Source organism: Lycium barbarum, chromosome 3 (assembly GCF_019175385.1).
Source record: "Lycium barbarum isolate Lr01 chromosome 3, ASM1917538v2, whole genome shotgun sequence".
NCBI classification, from domain to species: Eukaryota; Viridiplantae; Streptophyta; class Magnoliopsida; order Solanales; family Solanaceae; genus Lycium; species Lycium barbarum.
The window spans coordinates 18,976,683-18,994,864 of record NC_083339.1 but is presented as its reverse complement, the minus strand read 5'-3'; the positions used below and the strand labels follow the sequence as shown (position 1 = coordinate 18,994,864).

The window sequence follows — 18,182 nt, the reverse complement described above, 5'->3', positions numbered from 1 at the left end:
TATTGATTATTTGCTTATAGGGAGATAAAATGAATAGTATGATAGTAATAGTGTTTTAAGAAACTGTGTTTTTTTCCGTGTTTGAAAGTTAAAATGTTAGAATTGTTTTGCATTTCATAATAGCTTTTATTTCATTGTATTGTTTATACTTGTAAAATTATGTTATATATAATTACAAGTTATAAGCGATGTATAATGGATTGCTTTGATCATTTTTTTGTGAGGATCAAGCGCGCGCGCGCTCACACACACACATATATATATCATTTATTTACAGTTTTCTTTTATTTTTTTTATGTAATTTTACCTATTTAAAAATATTTATTGTAATTATATTATTTTAAGAAATACTAAAAATTAAATATCCATGGGGCGTTACGCCCCCGCCTTTTAAAACACTGAACACAAAACGGAATTCACTTTAGTCATGGGCTGGACACCCGAGTTACAGCTTGTAAAAAAGAACAAAAAAAAGTTTTAAACGTTTTTCTAAGATCTGGCCCAAATGTTTATTTGAAAAAATTAGTAGTTAAACTTAGCCCAACTGTCGCATGCTTTCTGAAAAATACAGTGGGCTCTGGCCCAAAAATTGCATCATCTTTAATTTGAAAATATTTAGTTGGGTTTAGCCCATTGTGACAAATTCGTTTGGCGGAGACGTGGAGTAAACTTTGATGGGCTTTGGCCCAAAATCTAACAATTTATTGCTTGGACCTGGCCCAAAAAATATGCCAGCTTTTGATAAGCTTTAATCACAAAATATGGTTCTTAGTTTAGTATTTTATCAAAAATTGCTTATTTGAATTACCAAAATCCAAAACTACACTTTTGAAAACGATAAGTACTCCTTTTGTTTTTCTTGAAAAGAAACGAATCAGCTTTTGTTAAAAAAAAAAAAAAAAAAAAAGGGCAGTTGTCGAAATCGCTACTCCTTTTTTAAAAAATCTTATGGTCATTCTTTGAAACTCATTTGACTACTTCTTAAAACCTCTTATAACGTTATTCGGGTTTTGAAAAATCGATTGGGGTCTAAAGTCAATCTAAACGGCGTATGCACCGTTTGCTTAAGATGTCTAATTCTAAACATAATTGTTTTCAATAATAATGTGAGTTTTTGCATATACAAATACAATACAAAATCGAACTAACATAAATAACGGAGGAAGGATTAGATTAGGGGTGTACCAAACCCCTTAACTATTTTCACCCATGGTTGGGCCTTCGTGTCATTTCACCCATGATTGTGCCTTCAATATATATTAGCTTCCATTTTTCTTCTCGGACTCGATAGGTTTTTGAAAGAATTGTCCTATTAGGTCTTTGGCCCAATATGGTGGCTGGACCTCGGCCCAAATGGCCATGCAGTAAGAAAGAGGAAAAAGAGGAACCCGGTTAGTTTATATTTACTGAACTTAACACACACACACACACATATATGTATGTATGTATATCCATTCATTCAGAAGTCATGCAATTAAAGTATTTGTATATGTACTATTGGGCTTCACTGGTAGGGATTTAGGCAATAAAGGAGAAAAATCATCACCATCCGTATTTCCGATGCCGCACAAGATCCAAGAGGTTTCATGAACCTCATGCATAGCAGGACATCAGGGGAAGGCTAAGACCAGAGCCGAAAATTACCTCAATTTCCCAGCCAGTTAGTCATAGCAGAAAGAAGGATAAAACAGGGTCTTACAGTCATACACAAGCATAATATACAGTTAGTCATAGAAGAAAGAAGGATAAAACAGGGTCTTACAGTCATACACAAGCATAGTATACATTGACACATATAGACGTAGTATAACCAGAAACAAACATAGATAAACAGGCATGGCATGGTCATAAGCAAATTGACATCAAAATGATCAAAATCAAAGGCATAGAGACTGCCCATCCATCAGCTTTAGACACTCAAAGATAGCACAAGAAGAGACAAGATTAAAGTGTTTTGAAAATCCCAAAGCAACATTAGGATGACCCCAGACCTCAAGCATATTAGAATTGCAACAAGATGTAAAAATAAGAATAGAACAACTATACAACCAGCCATTATCAATTTACCCTATGGGGGACAGCCAACATGAAAGACTACAAAGGATTTTCTATGATTATTCACTCTGCCACTGAATTGTGGCATTCAAGCTCCATTTTCATCCCAAAACCAGTTCACCTACACATTATTCATCAACTAAGCTTAATAGGACACAGTTTACATGAGACAATTTTAAGCTTAATCCCTTCTCCTTGGCTTATTGATAAGAAACAAATATCAGGGAGGTATGCATGGCCCACAGATACTTGAGGTATGCCATGACACCGTTTATTTGAGGGAAAGGTACTATGAACCAAGTTTAATCTTGGTTCTTCCCAATCCCTACCCCAAGGTATCTCTCAAAGATTTCCTCAAGGTCCGGGTGGCTTAAGTCCATCCATATGCACTTCCTAATCCCCTTTCCTTGTCAATTAATCAACTTCAGTGCAACTAAGTGATCCTATTGACTTCTACTGCTGATTTTAGTCTAACGATCATAGTCAATTTAAGGTCTCAAGCTTCACCAACCCTTAACTAGATATTATTAATCTAAGAACCTCCTTTTAAAGTTAACTATCTTCAGCTTCTTGGGTAAAAACAAAACCAGACATATCTCTGCATGGAGCAAGGGATACTTTCATTATGCAATAACTCAATGCCATCAGACATCAAGAACAGACAACACATTTCATGGGTAGATTCCCATATACAGACTTCACATACTTTCAAATAGAAATGCAAGCTTAAGTTATTACAGCATCGCAAGTTAGAAGAAAGACATAATACAAGCCAAGTAAACAGGAGCTAGAAGCATGTTCAGAATCTAGGACAGAGGTCATACAACAAACACTTAGAGTTCTGCATAGGTTTTAGGCAGTTCACACACATCCAGAGAGTAATTACTTAAACAGTGATCCTATAATATACCCTACAGATACTCAAGACTCAACAAGCTCATTAATAAGTTCTACTATTCAAATTAGGGATCTAAACAGTCATGTAAAGACCTATGTACCCTCTGAGCAATTAAACAAGTCATTATATTCAAGTGTACTGCCTGATGAACCTAATTATCCTCGTCAAAACCTTAGGTTAATCAACTTAGGTTATTGCAACTTTCTAACAGTCTCCCAGTGATTAACAACTTGACATTAAAAGGTCATTAGAGTTACTAATGCTAACCATACAACTCCACTTAATTATGATTGAAGGAAGATGCAATCAAACAAGGATCTAACCCTTCTAACAAACATACCTCAGCTTACCCTTTTTATCAATAGAATGACACTAATTACATTATTCAGACAACACATATTCAACTCATCCTTGATCAAATAAGTATAATCAATCCTAATTGGACTTAAACCTACAACTAATGAGCGCAAGGGGGCAATATCTTACTTAAACTCTTTATGAACCCCGAATACAGTTAAGGCAGTAAACTAACATCAATCATATCTAGTTAAACTAATAGAAATAACATGATGTTATTATATAACAACCATAACAACAAAAAATAATAACAAGATAAGGAGTTACCTTTATGAAGTGCAACCGAGTGCAAGAATGAATTTGAAGGCCTTTTGTGCTTCCAAATCTCTTACTCAGCACACCAGACACAAAACAACAAAGAAAAATAATTTTTAGAACTAGGGAAACTCCAACTTTTAAAGTCAAAGTTTAAAATTTTTATACTAAGAAACTTAAACTCAAAGTTCAAGCCTCTTGAAGTTGTGAAAACTTTTGAAATAGTGAGGGTTCGGGTTCTATTTATAGAACCCCAAAATATTTCAACAAAGTAAAGCATTGATGTGGAAGAAGGTGGTTTTGCATATGCAAACATTCATATTATGAAATTAACGGCTAAGATTTATGGAAAAGCAAATGTATATGGTCGAATTTGTCCCATCTTGGGTCGACCCAAGCCAAACATTGACGAACTAATAGAAATTCGATCATACAAGCACAAAATAACAACAAAGATGTAGAAAATCGAATTGCTTGACTAAAAAGATTGAAAACAAAGTAAAAAGGAAGAGATTAGCACAGCGTTTGGAGTGAACTTGGATGAAATAGCATGGAAACATTAATTTTTTCACCGTAATGGTTATGTAAAAGCTATTGCCATTCTGAATCCTCTGTAAATTTTTCATTTTAGGCACGGAGAGAGAAGAAATAACGAAAGCGGCGCCCAGGGTTTCTTAGGCTGAAGAGAGAGAATAGCATAAAGGTTCGTTTGGTGTGTTTGATATGAAATGAAAATAGAAAGGGGCATTCCCCCTTAACTGAAGGGACAGTCTACATAGAACTCGGTCCTTATATATTATAAATATTATATTCCCCCTACTATACAAAATCCCAAGTACCCAAAACACAACACAAGAGATCAATTGAGCATTTAAATCAAACATATGACTCATTATGTGCTAATTGTTTAAATTGCTTTCCTATGTGTGATAGCTTGCCTGATCTTCCATTTCTCTAACATACTAACTTTGTTTACCTTTGAGTTATTCTTTGCTTATACAAAGAGAAGTTGAGTCGTGTTCACGCTGGCCTATTTCACCCCATCTAATGAAGCAATAGAATCCCTGTCCTAACAAGAAAAAGGCAAGGAACGATGACTGGTAGGTCAGGAAATGAGACTACCCCCACTGACATCGCTCTCCGCAAATCACCACTGCGCGAACTACCCGAAGTTTCGCCTACTGAGGACTTCATGAAAATGATATTCGAAAAGATTGCTAGCCTCCAAGAAGAAGTGACTCGCAACAAAGCTGGTAATACTGCCCGAGAGGCACCTGCTAAAGGAAAAAGGCCTCCACCCTTCTTTCCATCTCTGAATTCACCACTACCCGATCACTTCCCAACTCAGTCCACACTGTGACTACTATACCATTCACTCCAATCCCTGAGGACACATTGGTACTTCTTACCGTACCCCGATACCACTGAACACCACCCAAATTCCTGGAACCACTCACTCTATTCCTTCCTTCCAAACACCACAAAATACCCACCCCGGTATCACTAAACGACCAAGTACTATCTCATTATCCACTACCAAAACTACCCCAACCACTCCAAACCATCCCACTGTTTCCATTCATACCCCTACCACCTTAAAGGCCTTCTCACCTGATCAAGAGATTGACCACTATGAAGAGATAGAGAAAGCGTAAAAGGCCGAATAAGAAAAATAGGAAGAGCGGCTTGAGCGAAAGATGACTGTTATGCTAGAGGATACTATGAGAACCACTCGCACTGGAACAGGTCTAAGCTATGATGACTTGTACGTGCATTCAAATATGGACTTACCCGAGGGCTTTAAAGTGCCTCGTTTTGAATTATTCAATGAAACGAGTAATCCAAAAGCACATCTGCGAGCCTACTGTGACCAATTGGTCGGTGTCAGAGACAATCAAGCTCTTACCATGAGGTTGTTTGCTTGAGCTTGACTGGAGAAGCTTTAGAATGGTTCACGACGCAAGACATACGAAGTTTTGGGTCACTTGGGAAGACATGGTTGCGGCTTTTATAAAAAGATTCCACTTTAACATGGAACCAATACCGGATAGGTACTGTCTGGAGAAAGTTAAACAAAAGTCCACCGAGAACTTTCGCAAATATGCGAGTAAGTGGAGAACAGAGGCTACCCGGGTATAACCTCCTATGGGCGAAGAGGAACTTGTGTGAGTTTTCATCTGGTTGTAAGAAACGGATTTCTATGACAAAATGCTCCCAATGGCGGGAAGACCTTTTTTCAGATTGGTCAAGATTGGCGAGGCCGTAGAAGATGGTCTCAAAACTGGTCGAATCATAAGTATGACTGGAAAAACTGATGGGTTAAGCTCAACCGGGTTCATATGGAAAAAAAAGACGTGGCTAGCATATCCCACACCCCTATCCCCAAAACCAAAATGAGGGAAGATTTCCTAATGGAAGCATATGTTTCGCCTCCCCCAAATACCTACATACCCACTTCTTATAACATGATGCCCGTGTATTACGCGCAACCAACCTTTCAATCCCCTCCCCTAAATTACCAAGCTCCATAAAATGCATTCCAATCACCTCTCTCGAAGTACTAGGCTCCACACCCAAATTATCATACTCCCCCACCCGTTTACCGTCCTCTACAAAATAACCAACCCAACACTTACCAAAATCAACCACCACGTAATGCCTATAATGCGCCACATCAAAACTTCAAAAAAAAGGCAGCCCGGGTATGCACTCCATTAATGGAATCTCGAACTGATTTGTTCAAAAGATTAAGCGCAGCTGGAATGATCCAGATGCTTCCTCCAAAATTGGTTGACCTCAAGAGTCGATCTTACCGAGCCGACCAGAAATATGCCTACCATTCCAACAACATAGGACACAGTAATGAAGATTGCATTAATCTTAAGTACAAAATACAAGCCATGATTGACCGAAAAGAGATTATGCTCCTAACAGCCCTTCCAAATGTGAACACCAATCCCTTGTTAAACTATGGCAATAATGTGATTCACATGATTGAAAGAGAGGAAGACTGGGTCGCAAGAAGGCCCACAATTCGGCATTCTGTGAAAGAACTTGAGCGCACAGTAGCATCATTGTCTTTACAAGAATGCCCGCAATTCAATGTATTAGTCCCTGTGCCAGTAACAGCGCATGTGGCTCAAGTGACCCCAACACTACCTCGCAAAGAGTTTGTAGTCCAAGTTGCTGCCGCACACACATCACAAGATTAGAGAGATATTATACTCCCGAAGATCTAGCCTAAGGGTCATCCCGAATGAAAGGGAATCAGAAAAGGGCAATCACCGAGGGTGAAGCTGAAGATTTCTGGCGCCGGATGCAGCCAATGGAATACTCCATTGTGGAGCACTTGAAGAAGACGCCAGCCCAAATCTAGGTATTGGCACTATTGCAAAGTTCACCTCAAGACCGTTTGGCTTTAATGAAGGTGTTGGAAGAGGCTCACGTTCCAGCTAGGACAAGTAGTAAAATTTGGCAGAAATGGACGCCCATGTTATAGAAGAGCATCAAATTACCTTCACGAAAAAAAAAAGTTGCCTAAAAAGGCACAGATCATAACAAAGCATTGCACATCACTGTCATGTGCCGCAACAAATTAGTAACTCGAGTAATAATTTACAACAGAGCGGGGCTCAATATTTGTCCTGAATCCACCTTAGTTCAGCTGGGATATGACCTTGGGAAGGTGCGTCAAAGCCATACCAACATAAGAACATTTGGCAGAGGTCATTGCGATGCCACCGGGGCGTTGACTTGGACATCCAAATAGGTCCAACAGAATTCACCATTGAGTTTCAAGTCATGGAAATACCCGCCAACTATAATCTGCTTTTGAGGAGGCCATGGATCCACATGGGAGGGGCAGTACCATCTTCACTCCATTAATCTCTGAAATTTATCTGGAAAAGATAAGAAGTGGTAATTTACGGAGAAGCCAGCATGTACAACTACCCGAATAACTCTGTAATTGTCATTGAAGCCGCGCCCAAGGGAACGGATTTCCATGTAATGGAGTTAGTGGGAGCTGCCTACAAGATAGACTCCCTAGAAGTTCCTATGTCGACAGTTTACAAAATGATTACCTCTACTATGCTCTTGAATGGGTTTGAACCCGAAAAAAGGTCTGGGAAAGAATTTGCATGGCATTACCGAGCCAATTCCCATTCCTCAAGACAACTTCTTCTTTGGACTCAGCTACATCCCAGTTGATGAAAAGATACCTACCAAGAAAAAATGAGAAGTCGCCGATCACCGCAGGACCATTCCTAGCTTGTACCAGTCATTTCCCAACCGAGTGCCTATGCTAGGTGATGCTGACATCGAAGGAGGGATAAGGATGCTATTTCGAGAAGAGGATTGCTCCATGATCTTGGAAGAACGTGCTTAAGCGCCCACTATCAGAGATGTAGAACCCAGCTAGAAGTTTTTCAACTGGACCTCTACCCTGCTATTGGTTCTTTGGTAGAGAAAGTTGAATTTATTTTGAAAAAATAAGGAGAATAAGTCGAGGCCCGATTGTTCACCTTTTTATCACTTATGTACCTTGTAATGTTTTCAAAAATGGAAATGGCTTGATGTTGATCCAAGACAGGACCATAGTTTTTTATTCTTTTGTTAATCTAAATCAACGAAAGCCTCATTTTTATCAAAAACTGTTTTATTTACTTATTTTGCATGCATACTAACATATTTTGCCTTGATTTTCAGTATTAAAAACAATAAAGCAACCCTAAATGTCATGACATATTGCGAAACGAATTAGTCGGGCAGCATAGAGGAAGAAGAGTAAAAGGAATATGATGAGGCTATAATGCTACCTGACGGTCTCGTGGAAGAAGTAGAACAACTAGAGAATGCGTAGAAATCGAACATGGACGAAACTGAAGCCATAAATCTAGGTGATGAAGAGAATTCAAGGAAACAAGGATAAGTGCGCACCTAGAGGAACCATTAAGAGAAGAGTTGATAAACCTGTTAAAGGTTTACGCAGATATCTTCGCATGGTCCTACACCGACATGCCTGAGCAAAGCACTAGCATAATATCCCACAGATTACCCATTAATGCAGGTTTTGCCCTAGTAAAATAGAAAACCCGATAGTTCAATTCGGACCTCAGTAACTGAATCAAGGATGAGGTGGAAAAGCAGATTAAATGCGGGGTGGAGGAGGTGACCTCATACCCCACATGGCTAGCCAACTTAGTCCCTGTACCCAAAAAGGATGGTAAAATAAGAATCTTTGTGGATTACCGAGACCTTAACAAATCTAGCCCAAAGGACAATTTTCACTCCCAAACATCCACATACTCATAGATAACTGTGCCAAGCATAAACTGCAGTCATTTGTGGATTATTTCGCCAACTACCACTAGATCTTAATGGATAGAGAAGACTCTAAGAAAACAGCCTTCATCACTCTGTAGGGAGTGTACCATTACAGGGTAATGCCTTTTGGCCTAAATAATGTCGGCGCAACTTACATGAAAACCGTGACTACCATTTTCCATGACATAATTCATAGTGAAATTGAAGTCTACGTGGATGGTGTTATCAACAAATCAAGCGAAAGTTCAGAGCATACCACACATATGAAAAAATTATTTGATAGGCTCTGAAGGTTTAATATGAAGCTGAAACCCGCTAAATGTGCATTTGGGGTACCGGTCGGAAAGCTACTGGAATTTATAGTCAGCCGAAGAGGCATAAAACTAGACCCAACAAAGATTATAGCAATCCAAGAATTACCTCCTCCCAAGACCAAGAAAAAAGTCATGCGTTTCTTGGGAAGGTTAAATTATATTGGAAGATTCATAGCTTAATCCACCATCATTGTCGAGCCCATACTCAAGTTCCTTGATAAAGAAGCTCCCACAAAATGGATAGAAGAGTGCCAAGAGGCCTTCGACACCATCAAGGGATATCTGTCCCACCCACCAGTCCTGGTACCTCCAGGCTCCAAGGTCTGGGATTCTGCTACTGCTATACTTATCTATTGCAGAAAATGTCTTTGGTTGCGTGTTAGGACAACACGATGAAGCAGGGACGAAAGAACATGCCATTTACTACCTGAGCTAGAAATTCACAGCCTGTGAGGCAAGATATACGCTGGTAAAAAAGATATGTTGTGCTTTAACCTGGGTGGCTCAAAAATTGAGGCATTATTTGTCTTTGTACACGACTCACCTCATATCCAAGATGGATCCGCTGAGGTACATATTCCGGCAGCTTATGCTCATTAGGAAGTTGACAAAATGGCAAATGCTATTAAGTGAATTCGATATCGTATACGTAGCTCAAAAGGCCATTAAAGGACAAACTTTGGCCGACCTACTAGCTGCAAGTCCGGTGGATGGAGAACTTGAACCACTTCGCACACATTTTCTAGACAAATTAGTGTTGGCCATAGAAGAAGATGTGAAAGAATCTTAAACTAGTTGGAGACTATTCTTTAACGGAGTGGTAAATTACAAAGGTTTTGAAATAGGAGCAGTTCTAATATAAGAAAGTGGGCAACATTACCCTATTTCAGCTAAGCTCAAATTTTGTTGTACCAACAACATGGCAGAATATGAGGCCTACATTCTAGGCCTCAAAATGGCACTAGATATGAACATCGACGAGTTACTGGTCATAAGAGATTTCGATCTACTGAGTTATCAGGTACAAGGCGGGTGGGCCACCAAAAACGAAAAGATCTTGCCATATGTGAACTTGGCATAAAATTATGCAGGAAATTCAGAAAGATTGAATTCCAGCATACGCCACGAGCTCAAAATGAATTTGCTGATGCGTTGACCACAATAGCGTCAATGATCTAACATCCTGAAAGCAGTCACATCAACTTGCTAAGGATAAGCTTGAAAGAAAAACATGTCCAGTGTTGCCACGTAAAGGCTGAGCCAGATAGAAAACCATGGTACAATGACATCAAAATGTACTTGAAAAGACGGGAATAACCCGGAGGCATCACAAGCGGACAAAAGAAGACCATCAGAATAATGGAAAATAGTTTCTTTTTGAACAAGGAATTGCTCTACAAACAAACACCGGATTTGGGATTGCTACGATGCGTAGATGTTGGCGAGGCCACCAGATTACTGGAAGAAATACACTTAGGGACTTGTGGACCCATATGAATGGATTCGTATTGGCCAAGAAGATTCTTAGGACCGGGTATTATTGGATGACAATGAGAGTGATTTTTGCAAATATGTGCAAAAATACCATCAATGCCAAATCCATAGTGATCTAATCAGAGTCCCGCCAAGTGAGCTTAATGCTATGAGTTTCACATGGTCCTTCGTTGCTTGGGGCATGGATGTCATTGGACCCATTAAACCTGCAACATCAAACGGAACCGATTCATTTTAGTCGCTATTGATTACTTCACCAAATAGGTGGAAGCAGCGTCAGACAAGTCAGTGACAAAGAAAGTGGTAGCCGACTTCGTATGGAACTTGGTTCGGTATAACCGATTCCATCATAACTGAAAATGAAGCAAATCTGAAAATCCATCTGATGAAAGATATATGTGAGCAATTCAAAGATTACTCATCCGAACTCGACAGCTTACCAGCCACAAATGAATGGAGCCGTAAAAGTAGCCAACAAGAATATCAAGAGAATATTGAGGAAAATGACTGATAATTATAAAGGTTGGCACGAGCAGTTTCCTTATGCTCTACTGGAATACCATACTACGGCCAGAACTTCAATAGGAGCAACTCTATACCTACTGGTCTACAGTACTGAAGCAGTCATACCTGCCGACGTCGAGATACCTTCTTTAAGAATCATTCAAGAAGCAGTGTTGGATGATGCTGAATTGGTCCGAGCACGATATAAGCAGTTAGCCCTGATTGACGAGAAAATAATTGTTGTCGTATGTCACAGTCAACTATACCACTAGAGAATAGCAAGAGCCTTCAACAAATAAGTCAGGACTCGATTTTTTCGGATCAGGCAAATGGTGCTCAAGAGGATTTTTCCACATCAAGATGAATACAAGGGGACATTTGCTCCCAACCAGTGTTTAAAAAGGCAGGGGCGTAAGGCAGTGTGTTTTACATATGCCTCGGTGAGGCGTAAGCCCCGAGGCACAGGGTGTAAGCCCCATGGTTATTTAATTCTTTTTATTTCATAAAATAATATAATTATAATAAATATTTTTAAATAGGTAAAATTACATAAAAAATAAAAGAAAAGTATATATATATATATATATATATATATATATATATATATATATATATATATATATAACCTTACAAGTATAAACAATACAATGAAATAAAAGCTATTATGAAATGCAAATCAACTCTAACATCTTAACTTTCAAACAATGAAAAAATCACAATTTGTTAAAACAATATTACTAACATACTATTCATTGTATCTCCCTATAAACAACTTTATCAGTATTATAATTGAAACGTAACTCCTTCATGAATAAAAATAAAATTACTTTCAAATAGAGAAATAATAAAATATGATAATTTTGATACATATGACAAAAGACCAATGACAAGTGAAAATTCACAATTCGGTTATGAATTCTTAAAAGAAATATTAAGTGATATTCACCCTCACGATGTTCTCATAGAATAAATATGCAATACTACGACTTGTTATTTGAGTTATACCCAATCTTCTTATTTCGGTAAATGAAAAATTATTAAGTATCAATAATTTGTTAAAGAATTATGAGGGCCAACGGTTTTAATCAAGGAATTTAACATATAATTGTGTAAGAACTGTTAGGCGAGCCCCGAGCATTGGGCGTTAGGCGCGTTTAGGGCGTACAATCGGACGCTTAGGGAGTAAGCCACGCAGGAATTAAGTCCCGCACGTGAGCCCTGGGGCATTTTGCTAGTGCCCCGCCCCGGGGCGAGTCTCAGAACCGCCTTTTAAAACACTGCTCCCAACTAGCAAGGTCTTTACGTGATCCGCAAAGTATTCTCCGGAGGAGTAGTAGTACTAGCAGAAATGGATGGACAAAAGTGGCCGGAGCCAATCAATTCAGACGCAACCAAGTGCTACTATGCATGAAGACAAAGTTTCTCAATTTGTAATAGTACCTTTTATTTGTAATTGTTATGATTATTTGCTTGTACTAGTTATTTCCTTTTGCTTGTAATCATTTTGTAATAGACAGGAAAAACAAAACAACTTTTATAATATGAACTACGCAATGACCGGACTTCCCCACAGTGGGATACGTAGGCAGTCCGTTTGGGACCCGGCCACATTATTAGTAAAAAAACAAAAACTCATTTACTTTTATCCCGAATTATGTTCGACCTGATTCCTGCTGTGTGAGGATACGTGGGCGCTCTTTGAGCTCGATCGCACCAAAAGAAAAACCCAAGAAACCCCTAGGAAGCCTCAAAGATTGAGATGCCACAAAGAACATCAAGATTGCTCTATGCCCAACTGGGGGAGAATTTTTGAAGAGATCTCAAATATTTATGTCGTCAGTACACTACAAGGAGTCAGCCAACCCAAAGTTCCAAACTGGGGCAAAAATTTTGAGAAAGATCTCAAAATTTCTCACGTATCACCATACTGTAAATTCGAGCAGAAATTTTGAGGGGACCTCAAAATTTCCTTAATAAAAAAGATTTGGCGAGAGTTCGTCGGTCAAGATTTAAACTGGGTCGGAATTTTTGAGAAAGGTCTCAAATATTCTGCATGAGAAAGCTAAAACCTGGATCTCCGAAAAGGGATTCCCCTCATCTGAAAGCGCATGTCATGACATCGACCTTTATAATTCTAAAAAATAATGCATTATTTCCTCACAAATATGCATCTATACATTGTTCACAAAAAATGATTGTTGACACCCAATTTTGTCCCGCCTTCTTCCAAATTATTTATTTGTGCTTCTAATATAACTTAAGAGCAGTTATTCTTTATTTCGTTACAAGTAAGGGATTTTCTACTATTACTACTACTACTACCACTATTATTATTATTACTACTATTACTATTATTGTTATTATCATCGTCATTTTGGTATCATAATCATGATGTCGTTTTAACATTTTAATCGTCCTTTGCAAAAGGGAATTACATTTATTATATGCAATCAAACGATAAAATTTACTTGCTTTTAAACTTTATAAATATTATCATGCAACTATTACGATATCATATAATTTTTTTATTTAAGTACTAATAAATATATTTTTATATTAAGTAATATTTTAGCACGCGTTAATATATAATTAATTAAAGAGCGTCTTTCATTTAAATTTAAAAGCCCAAAAAATATAAGAAAGAAGGTAATTTCAGCGAAAGATCACAAGACTTCATATTAGCCCAATCCATATAATATCTCATTCTTAATTAGGCCAACATTAGCCCAAAGAAAAGCCCAATCCACACAACCCATTTCCGTACCTCCTTTCCACGTGGATGCCACGCAAGCGCCATATAAGCACTAAACAGTCATAAATACACGCCATACACACGTTTCACACACCTCACACATGCCCAGCACACGCCCAACACCCTCCTCTCCTCACACATGCCCAGCACACGCCCAACACCCTCCTCTTCCATATTTAATTTATTGTCTTGAGATACCTATCTTATCCTCACTTAATCCACCCTAAATACCAGTTATACCCTTAAATCCCTAACAGTGTCTAGGGTTTACCTTCTTTTCCTCTCATAGCCGTACCTCTCTTGAAAATAGTCCTACCTCACCCCTTTCCTCTTTGATAGAAAAAATTTCACATTTCTCAGACATGAACAGAGGTTGGTTTCCCCATTTTCGTGCAATCTTGACTTCTTTCAACATTGATAAGACTCTTTTCTATCTTACAACGTCCATATTTAAAAAAAAAAAAAAACTAGCAGAGATCCTCTGAATTTTCTTCATCTTTTGTCAGGGTCTTGATCAATATTCAAAGGGCTATTTTGAACTCTATTATTCCCGCCCAATAAAACCTAGCTATTTCTTTTCCCTATAAATACTTGCTTCAAGTCCATTTTCAGGGGAGTTTTTTTTTAAGTTGCCTCCTTCTAGCCTTAATATTATTATTGCTTGCCATTCGACACACTTTAGAGTACTTCTTTACTTTCATTACCTTTAGCCCCTTAAAAGCAATAGCTCTTTCTTAATATCTTTTGCATCTGCCACTATTTCAGGTTCTGAGTGTTCAAGCTCGGATTTGTTCGTGTTCAAGCATAGATCTAAGACCCCGCACCCTAGTCCACTGCACCACAAAAAGATAAGTGATTTTTCTTTCTTGTGATTCTGTGGTTTTAAACACGTTTATGAAACTGTACATATTGTGAAAGTGTTGTTAGTTTCCTACCATGTTTAAGATACTCAGCATGCTTATTGTCGATCTTTGGGCCGTTTAATTCGGATTTGTCATTCTGTGTTCATTGCGTCGTTAGGAATCATGAGTTAGTTATTTTTTTTATAGCTGTATATGTGTTGGAAATCATGTGCTAGCATCCTATTTCCTTATTTGGTTGTAGTAAACTGTTATTTAGTTTCCATTCATGGCTAATTCAGGATGCTTGTTTCCAAGCTTTGTTCAAGATTTCCTTTTCTTCACAATCTGCATACCAATGTAGTTGGACTTAAAGCCCCTATTTGTCTCGCGAGTAATATTTCCTTCAGTTATGTCTAACTAATAGTTAAAGTAAGGAACTATGCCCTTTAAAACTTTTTGTGTGTCAAAATATTTAACAGAGCAAAAAGTGTTTACTTTATGAAAGTGATATTCTTATCCATTATATTTTACTCTCATTTAGAAATAATGTTTAATGATATTAAATACCTCATAAGAAAAACAGATTGTGCCTAACATAATGCACGCTTATGTTAATATAAGTGACTATTGTTATTAATCTAAGGTGACATTAGAAAGAAGTGAAACATATTTTGCCTGCTCATAGATTAAAATGGAAACAACATTGTATGAAGTGATGATCTCTCATTGTTTTAAATTCGTTTTGACTTCAAATACTGTACCTGATAGCAATCCTATTTACGTCTGTTGTGTTTAATGTTATATATGTTATCTTAAGTATCTGTTAAGCTACAAAGTTAATACATCAGTGCTATTATTGTTTTATGTATCTTATTCTTTTTTTGTGAGAACTACATCCCTTCCTCTAATTTCTTTATTTCCTTCTTTTGCATGTACACTTTGGAGCAAATGGAGTCTTAATTCAGGACTCTCTCAAAACGGAGTCTCAAGATGAGACTCAACATATCCGTTCATGGAGTCATCCCGTTTCGCAATTCTTAAATCACATCGGACAGGCGAAACTCGCTAGAGACCCCCTTATGACTACTTTTCTTTTCTCTTTTAGCGTTCACTCTGTTGTTTTTCTTCCGGTTGTTTTTGCTTATGAGATTTGGGTTCATTTTGGTTTGACGTACTGCTTAACATAGTATATTAGTAAAATTCTAGTTAATTATCTAGGACATCTTGTTTAGTTAAATACCCAAATCAATAGTAGTTGAAATTTGATTTCCAAAATATTCATCTAACCTTGTGAAAAGATTTAAACTGATTTATTTACTCCTATGTTTAGATACGCATATATGTCCAGCTTGATGCTTTTGTTTCATCTTTACTATTCTATTGCGTAAGGATTCTTACATATGGTATTTATCTACTTACTAAATTTTGAAATATAAATTATTTTATGATGTAGTACTTTTCTTAAAATACTTTCAATATATTCTTTTCAGTTACATTTATGCTCAAAACAACACATTTCTTAATAAGTTTTAATCAACCTAAGTTTAGCCGGTTAACCGTAGTTAACGGATCTTAAAGGATGCTTAACCCTTCTTTTTAGGATAACTAAGAATTCTTACCTAGAATCACATTAGTTAAGTAGACCATTAATTGAAGTTAATTTTTAGCATTTACTTAATTAAAATAGGTATCCTAATTCTCCTCTAAAAATAATTAGGTGGCGACTCCTTAAGTTAGATAACTAGGAATCACTAATATGTAGTACTCTGCTTTGACCCGGTTGAAATGGGATATAACAATGATTTTGCTACATAACAAATTCACCTTTCGATATCGGAGTCAAAGGGTTCTAGGTCCAGAAGTAGAAGATGCAAAGGCGCCAGCAACACGAATCAACTTAGAATTGGATCAACTTAGAATAGGTAAAAACTAACTTATTTCTGATACAGGTCTCCAGGGCGTCGGGAGGACGATCCATTTTTTCTAACTTTGTTTCATGTGCAGGGAATGGTTCACCAAAAGAAGGCTCGAATTATCATAGAAACCAAGCTTCAAAACAAATATTTGGCCATGGGGGCTATGAAAGGATGAAAAAACACCATGAGGATGAATATTTGGCCACGAGGGCTATAAAAGAACGAAAGCGCCATAAGGGCGAATATCCGGCCATGAGAACTATGAAAGAGCGAAATGCCACGAGGGCGAATATCAAGCCACAAAGGCTACAATGACTAAAATTTCCATGATGGCAAGAATTAGGCCAAAAGGATCGCGACATGAACAAACGACACATCTGACCACGAGGGTCACAGCCGACATGAAGGATGAAAGAAAGACGATTTGGTCAAAAGGGCCATATCTATCATTGCCATCATATCTTCTTATCTACCATGAGGGCCATTGCACGTCTACTCTCCTGCTTCCATGAGGGCCATTGCACGTCTACTCTTCTGCTGCCGCTAAGGCCATTGTACGTTTACTTTCCTGCTGCCATGAGGGCCATTGCACGTCTACTTTCATATTTTCATGAGGGCCATTGCAAGTCTACTCTGCCGTGAGGGCCATTTCAATACCAGAGATTCAGTCACACTCCTACCCATCACACCGGCCTCCCAGTTTGATAGCCAGGAAAGTCAAGAATTTGTTTAATTTGTATTTTTAGAAGTCATAATTGAGTCGAACTATAGGTAGCCTGAATTCTCATGAAGTCTGAGATATATAGGAAACCCAAAAACTAGGGTCTGGCCATATATTTGAAAATTGCATAAAAATGAGAGGAAGAATGAGTTGGGTCAATCAAAAATCAGGTCTAGTCAAATTTCGTTGCTCGGGGATGGCCTACACCAAAGGGGCGGTTGTTGACACCTAATTTTTGACCTCCCATAATTTACTTTAGTCACTCAGAGCCCTTGGATGCCAAACCGAGTGAAATATGCATTTTTTAGAAGTCAAAATGATTTTACAAAAAAACATATTTAGATGATATTTTACCATTTCTTATTTGGTGTAATAATTTCTATAATATTATAAATCCTTTATAAATTAATTTACATATTTTATAAATTTACCAATTATTTACTTAATTGTCTAAATTGTTAAAATAATAATTTGCAAGTATTTTACTCTATTAAATTCAAGGAATTTGGTTAATTAAAATAATTAATCATTTTGCCCCTCAATTTATTAGAATTTTATCATAATTAATTAAGTGTTTAATTGTGATTAATTCTGTAAATTGCTGATTAAATGGCCATAATTGAAATAATCAATCAGTAGCCCAATTATGGCCCAATTGAAAGTCATTTTTCATAATTGAGGTTATGATTGCGAAATTAGCCTTTACTTGTTATTTAATCTAATTGTGACCTCATATGAAAGGGTCAAAA

The 18,182-nt window shown here is 37.5% G+C and overlaps 1 long non-coding RNA gene across 1 annotated transcript; it reads left to right on the top strand.

Moving 5' to 3' along the window:
- The first annotated feature begins 14,001 nt into the window (after positions 1-14,001).
- On the top strand, positions 14,002-17,752 carry LOC132633789 (uncharacterized). Its single transcript, XR_009579812.1, has 3 exons — positions 14,002-14,326; positions 14,720-16,718; positions 16,801-17,752. It is a non-coding gene; the product is annotated as an uncharacterized LOC132633789 (long non-coding RNA).
- The last annotated feature ends 430 nt before the right edge of the window (positions 17,753-18,182 follow it).